The sequence below is a fragment of the Dendrobium catenatum genome, unplaced genomic scaffold (genome assembly GCF_001605985.2).
Source record: "Dendrobium catenatum unplaced genomic scaffold, ASM160598v2 fragScaff_scaffold_211, whole genome shotgun sequence".
NCBI classification, from domain to species: Eukaryota; Viridiplantae; Streptophyta; class Magnoliopsida; order Asparagales; family Orchidaceae; genus Dendrobium; species Dendrobium catenatum.
Window position 1 is genome coordinate 2,158,977 of NW_021318673.1, and position 7,141 is coordinate 2,166,117.

A 7,141-nucleotide genomic window follows, 5' to 3' on the forward strand; every position below is an offset into this window, starting at 1 on the left:
AATAAATTCATTAATCAACACATCCTAAGTCGTGAAAGAATGTATTGTTTTATCCAAAAAGGAATACATCGACCACATAAGGCTATGGCTTTATGTTTGTTTATGTATTTCATTAATATTTTGAAAATATTATCTATATTAATATTTTAAAATTTATTTTTAATGAGTTTGAATTAAAATTGAAATATTTAGTTTTGTCTTGAACAATTTTATTATTAGTCATTTTCAAAAGTTTACTTCTACTTATTCATTATTTATTTAGATTTAACCAAGGTTTAACTTTTGAGTTTTGACTTTACAATTTGAATTTTGATTAAAATTTATTTTAGAATATTCTTAATATAATTTAAAATAAATTGATTTTAATTTTGTAATTTTATAAACTTTTATGGTTTATGAATTTTCTAAATTTAAATTATTATAAATGTCCTTATACATGACGGATTTATATTGGAAAAAAATTATATAGTTTTAAAATCGACGATGCCGATCCCAAGCCTTGATGAACAAGGTTGAGAGATTTTTTAGTATTTGAATTTGTGCCCCCATATAAAAAAATCCTGGATCCGCCCCTATGATAAGTATCCTTAATACAAAGTAATTCATTGAGATTGTTATTCCGGAGACATTTTTCTCATTTACTAGCGACAATAAATGCCACAATCTCTAATGGAGTACATAATCAAAATTTAATGCAACTTCAATATGACAATGAAATTTAATTAGAAGCCAAACAAGGTGCGCAACTTCAGAAAACCAAGTGAGTCCCTAATGTACAACAATTAGCAAGGCTTAACCATATATTGCATTCAAGATGTTCAACGTTGTTGATTAGCTACCTCGAAGTGCTCAATGCATTTAATTTTAACTTAATGAAATTGTAGTCTTAGACGAGCTTCTCAATAATTAAATGCATGTTAAGGTCCTCATCATTGATTTAAACTTCACCCAATTACACTACAACGTTAAACTTCACCCAATTACACTACTATGGTCCTTCCGACCTCCATCAACAGACAACGGTCTTTCTGACCTCAGTCTCCTGCCGACTATGATTCTTCCGACCTACATCGCCAGACAACGGTCTTTCTGACCTTTATCTCTTGCCGGCAATGACCATTCCAACTAAACAAACATGTCTATGTAGATTATTGTAACTCCCACAATGTAATTTGCTCTATATGGCGTATATTTGTGACATCAAGCCAAGGCCTTCTCCTAAGGAGGGGTCTCAATTGTAATCAACAACAAATATTAGTGGATTCATTCAAACTGGGCTAGGTCATGTGATTTTTCCCCTTTTTAGGGGTTTCCGCATAAAAACTCTGGTGTCTCTTATGAACGCTACATCCTCTCTCTTATCTGATTGTGTGCTGGATTTTCGTACAATGCTAAGACGTTAAACTATATATTTTCTCTACCGCCGCGAATACTCCAGGACGCAACAATAATGATTATAATTTTTTTTAATAAGATTTTTTTTTTCATCATGATAATGATAATATAATTAAAAACATTTATAATATGAATTTTTTTAAAAAAATTTCATGGCGTACATTTAATGCATGTGCATTTTTACTAGGATATATATATATATATATATATATATATATATACAGAGAGAGAATGATGAAGAGGCTGTTTGATATTGAATTGAATTTAATTTAATGGGATTTAGTAATATAATAAATAATTTGATAATTAACATCTAAATAATTTAATGATAATTATACAACTAATAACTAATTATTTAAATAATATTCCTACTAATAATTTGATTAATTATTTAAGTATTATTTAGTTAGCTTTAATTATAAATTATATTATTACTTATCTCATTAATCACTTAAAAATTATACTACTCATTAATTATTTAATTATTATTTAGGCTATTAATTGTATATTTAATAATTTCTATTTTAAATTATATTAATTAAGTTGATTATATTATTTTTAATTATTAATTATACATTAAATATTTAATTAAAATAAATGAGATATGTTATTAAATACATTAATTATGCTACTAATTATTTACTTAATTATTAATATTTAAAATTATATTAATTAAGTGAATTAAAAATAGTTAAATAGCTTAGGGACGTCTAGGGTTGCTTTTCATCTTCTCTGTTTCGTCGTTGCTGTTCGGCTTCGTTGCTCCGCAGTGTAGAGATGCACGAATCACTTATTCGGCTTGCCCCTTTGTTGCCGTTCGACTTCGCTCCTTCGACGACGTTCCCTTTATATCGGATCTAAAGCCACACCTCCTTGCCGTTCTCTGTTGGTTTGGAAGTAAGCACGACTAGGGGAGCTTGCTCTTGCTCGTTGCCAAGGTAGCCATCTTTCTTTCTTTCGTGCGCTTATTGGGCCAAATCCTGTTAAATCCGCCGAACGACGGGATTTACTCGGATTTACGCCGTAAATCCGTAAATCCGGATTCGAAGCGACCTCAAAAAACCGTTTGTCTGGATTTAGCTTAAATCCGACTTAAATCCCGCTGTAAATCCGATACCAAACAGCCCCTTAGTTTTAAACCAGAGGTAAAAACTTATTCTTCCTGTCGGATCGGAAGGTGATGGCGTCGGCCTCGGCGGACGATCGGCCTAATAAGTCCTCTACGCTTGGATTCCTATGGTCCACCGCTAAGGAAAAGAGCCATCTTCTCGCGGAAATAGATCCCGACGATGATTATGCGGTGGACGAAAATGCTTCTGTGGAGTTCGCTGAAGGATTCTCCTCTCTCGACGGCATATTGCAGTGGGCTATAGGTATTTATTTTGTTCTCTTCCGTTATCCTTTCCGTTAGGAGTGTGCAACTAAACCATCCTCTGAAGAATACTCTTTTTTATTCTCTTTTTAAATAGATAAGTTTTAATTATCTTTGTTCTCTTCCTCTGTTTCTATGTGAAAAATGATATGTTTTTTATGTAGAGGATGCAGAATACTCGGAAGAATATCAAGGAGATTAATCTTTTTTTTTTCTTTTATTTTGTTATATATTTATAAATATTTATCAAGGAGATTAATCATAACCTTCAGAAGGAGCTAAGGTGGGTTTTAATTTTGGGAATTGATTCTGATTTCTTAACGAGGTTAAGAGAATGGGCTTATGCAGGAAGAAGGAGGAGAATCTGGATGGGTTGGATGTTAATGACCTGCGCGGTCTTGATCAAAATTTGGTAGAGTCGATTAAGATTGTTCGACAGAGGAAGGTATTAATCTGTTTGTTGCTCATTATAATGTAAAATGATTGGTTCCCTTTTTATCATATAATATAAATTTTATCATGTTAAATTTTGCTTTAAAAATAATGTTTTTATTTATTTATTCATCTTTATTATGTAGTAGGTTAAATATGTATTATACTTTATTAAATGTAAAATTCAACAATATAAACAATATAATATTATATCCACTTGTAGTACCTAAAATACTCACATACTTAACTTTGGAGTTAACTTTAACTCTTATTTTAGGCTTTCGGACTAAATTTACTCAATTTTTAATAGTTGAGGGATTAAATTGAATCAATGCAAAATTTTGAGATTAAATTGAACATTTATTAATAGTTGAGGGACTATTTTGAACTTTTGCTCTTTCTTTTATATATTTGCAGTAAATGCAAACTTCATATTCATTAACAAGCTAGGAGTTGAAAGATGGTGTTTTCATGATAGAGATATTGCACTTGATGGGAAGACGCTTGCAGTATGTAACTTTTCCCATTCTAATTATGATTATTTGACTTGCTTCGATAAACAAATACTGGAACCTCATTACATGAACTAAAACTTTAATGCAAATGTTAATGTAATTTACTTTGATATATAAGTGGTATTAGATTTACAATAATATAAGGTTGGTCTTGATTATTTGGCATGTGTAGGTAGTGTGTTAGTTTTTGATTGTACTAATTATATTAGGGGCTTTAGACATGAAGTTCCAGAACATTTTCGTGCATTAGTTGCAACTTCAAATTTAAGGTTGTTCTATTCTATTGAGTCTGCCCATTCATGATCAAACCTTATTAATCTATTTTATGCTCTTGTTTAATTAGGATTTATATCTTATATGTGCCAAATGACTTGCCTAAGATACTTTTAGCTTGTTTAGTTTTGTTTTTTTTCTCTACTCTAATAAAGCCGAGGGATAAAATGGCCAAAGTGGAAGACCAATTGAATTATTTTTCACCATTAAAGAAGTGTGCCAATTACAATAGATGCCATGTCTGCTTCAAATTCATTACAGATGTAAAGATGAGTAGTTACTGAAACTCAATTTTGTTTTATGATCATTTAGATATGATCGCATACTTTTCTTTGAAGTACTTTGGGTTTTGTTGCACACAATTGCTTATGAATTTCATATTTTTTAGTGTTAAGTTTTTCTCCTCATCCACTGCTGTTCTATTATAATATTCAATTACATAATAGGAGAAGTCTGATGTACGTGGTGTTTAATTTTTCTTCCATCACGTGCAGCCCTTCATAATTAAAAAATCCTATGAAATTATCTTATTATAGCATGCCATCATGAGATTCAAATAACTAAGGGGCTATGTGGTTGCCTAAAAAAATAATGCAGTGTAAAGGAATATTTTTGAGTTGTCTAGATGAATATAAAGGATTTAGAGTGACATTAATTTTTGTTTGAATTGAGTAAAGTGATTGCAATGTAAAGTGAATTGTGTTGGCTAGAGGTGGTGGCAGTGACCGGAGGTGGCAATTGGGGTGGCTAGCGACGGTGGCTTGCAATGGTGGTTGGAGACGATGGATGGTGGTGATGGTCGAAGGCGGTAATCGGAGGTGACGGCAGCTGTGGTTGCTAATGATTGTAGCCGAAGGCAAGGCAATGGTGGCCGGAGGTGGCGGCGGGTTGTGGCCAGAGGTGGTATTGGTCGGCAATGACGGTGGTGGTGGCCGGAGGCAGTGACTGGCATCCTTATTATTGGTTCTGGTATCGTCTTGCCGATGAAAAATCAAAATGGCCGAATAGATACACACATTGGCACAATTAAAGTGCTTGGCATCCTTATTGTTGGATTCCAACATATAGACCGCAAGGTAAGACACTTTGCACTTGAGTAGGGGGATTTTTCATATACGAGTAAGAAGAGGGAAAGACGGGTTGTGTACGCATGCAGAGAAGCTTTGTTCGTGAGATTTCTTCATGAAGAAGAGGTTTTACATGCAAGTAAGGAGAAAGAGAGGCGGGGGGGATGGATTGCACACATGCAAGGAAGAAAGCCTGGATGGGCTTCACCGTGTACGTGGACAGGGGGGGCTTCGCTCGCGAGAGGGCTTCGTGAAGAAACTTCTTTAGCATGCTCTTTCAAATAGAGGGAATGGGGTCCGAAGAGGTGCAAAATAAGTTGAAGTAGATTTGGCAGAGGCTTAAAGATGTTCGGCATTAAAACGCTCGATAAATTAGAAACCGGTTGGTAGTGAAAACAAAGGAGGAAAGTGTTTAATTATTTTTTAGCCGCATGATAGTGAAAATGCACAGCTATGGGAGAAACCATTTTTCTTATAGAATTTAATCCGCTCAGCTATTGGAACAAAAAAAGAAATGAATACGAGGCATCCAAAATGAATGTTGCAGATTTATTTTAAGTTTAAAAATGTATAATCACGATATTATGTGGGAAGAATCACAAGCCATACATATATAATACTATAGATATATACTTTATGAATGTGATTATCTACTTTTGCATTCATGCATTCAAAGTTGCCATTATGATATTGTTGACGTCATTTTTATCTCTTTTTTTTTCTTCTCGAGCGAGTTTGATTGACTTAAGTAAGCTTCGCTGAGCCCAACTTGAGTCAAATTAGTGCCGATTCAGGTTTAATTTCATCAAATTAATTTAATTAAACTCAATTGGACCCAAATAGATATAGATTGATTCAAATTGAGTCTCATTTGAGTTTTGATTTCAGCCCTAATTAATTAAACTTAAAGTGATTAAGCATCCTTCGACTTTTTAAGCATTTTTGAATCAATTCCTAAATCAAGAAATGCGATTGGATGGCTGAAATCAAAAGCAGTAGCTGATTGCTCATGTTTACTAAACTTCTCTGTTTTATACAAATGTTATAACAGTCCTAGAGAAGAAAACTTTGATCTCAGCCCTTTGATAAAGGGCTTAATAGACATTTTGATGCTTTGAAACTCTGCGACCTGGACCAGTTCACAGGGTCAGACGTCCTGCCCTGTTCGCACGCCTCCAGGATATACATCAAGAAGGCTATTTGGCGCTGGTTCTCTCGTTCGGCTCGCCGACGCTCGCAACCATCCTCCCTTCTTTCTTGTTTCTTCTATTCGCAAGTCTCATAGGCTAGCAAAAAAAAAAACTCTCGGCTGGATTCCATTCGCATAACCCAGGCGAAATCCCTTCTCGCATTTGAAACTAGAGAGATCTAGCCGATGCCCCGGTTCGTGTTCCTTGTTTGCACGACTCAGACGGACCTGCCCCTTCCTCTCGTTTCTCTGGTTCGCAAGTCTAAGGAAGCCCCTCCGCTTGCCCTCTCTCCGTTCGTTCTTCCTCTCGTGTCCTAGCTTAGACTGAAACCGCTCCCTCTCCGTCCCTCGTTTGCGAAGCCAGGAGCAAGCTGAAGCCGCCTCTTCTTGGCCGAGCCCGACGTCGACGCGAGCATGGTTTAAAATTGCGCAATATGAGGCTCTCCTTTGCGCAATTCCAGTAAAAAACGCCTCAATGCTTATGCCTCGAGTTTTTTTATGAGGCTTACACCTCAATTTGGTTGATGCCCGCCTCGCCTCACTGGCATGAGACTTACGCCTCACGCTATATATATTAAAACTTACATAAATCTTGAAGTAAATGCCCGATATTGGGCTCTATAGGAGAGGATGAAGGGAAGAGAGCAGTTCATCATAATGATAATTCAAATGAAGAACTCCTTAGTGATGATAGTGCTGATGACTTATGAGTTCTTATGTGATATGTCATTGCTATTTATTTTTGGAAATTAGAATTATATGTTAATGAAAAAAATACTGGGATTTGGGAATTATAGAATTTTGAATTGAACTATATTTCATGTTGTCTTATTATTGGGATATTTTGATTTCACTTCATATCTCATGTTTTTTTATGTTTTATATTATTCACTCATTA

At 34.5% G+C, this 7,141-nt stretch overlaps 1 long non-coding RNA gene across 6 annotated transcripts in view; it reads left to right on the top strand.

Annotated features, from left to right (window-relative positions):
• Positions 1-2,125: 2,125 nt before the first annotated feature.
• LOC110113961 overlaps positions 2,126-7,141 on the top strand; it is a 53,928-nt gene continuing 48,912 nt past the window's right edge. For all 6 annotated transcript variants that reach the window (XR_003700078.1, XR_003700079.1, XR_002305204.2 and 3 more), the window contains exons 1-3: positions 2,126-2,333; positions 2,573-2,768; positions 2,932-3,212. This is a non-coding gene — a long non-coding RNA (uncharacterized LOC110113961). The remainder of the gene's footprint in view (positions 2,334-2,572; positions 2,769-2,931; positions 3,213-7,141) is intronic.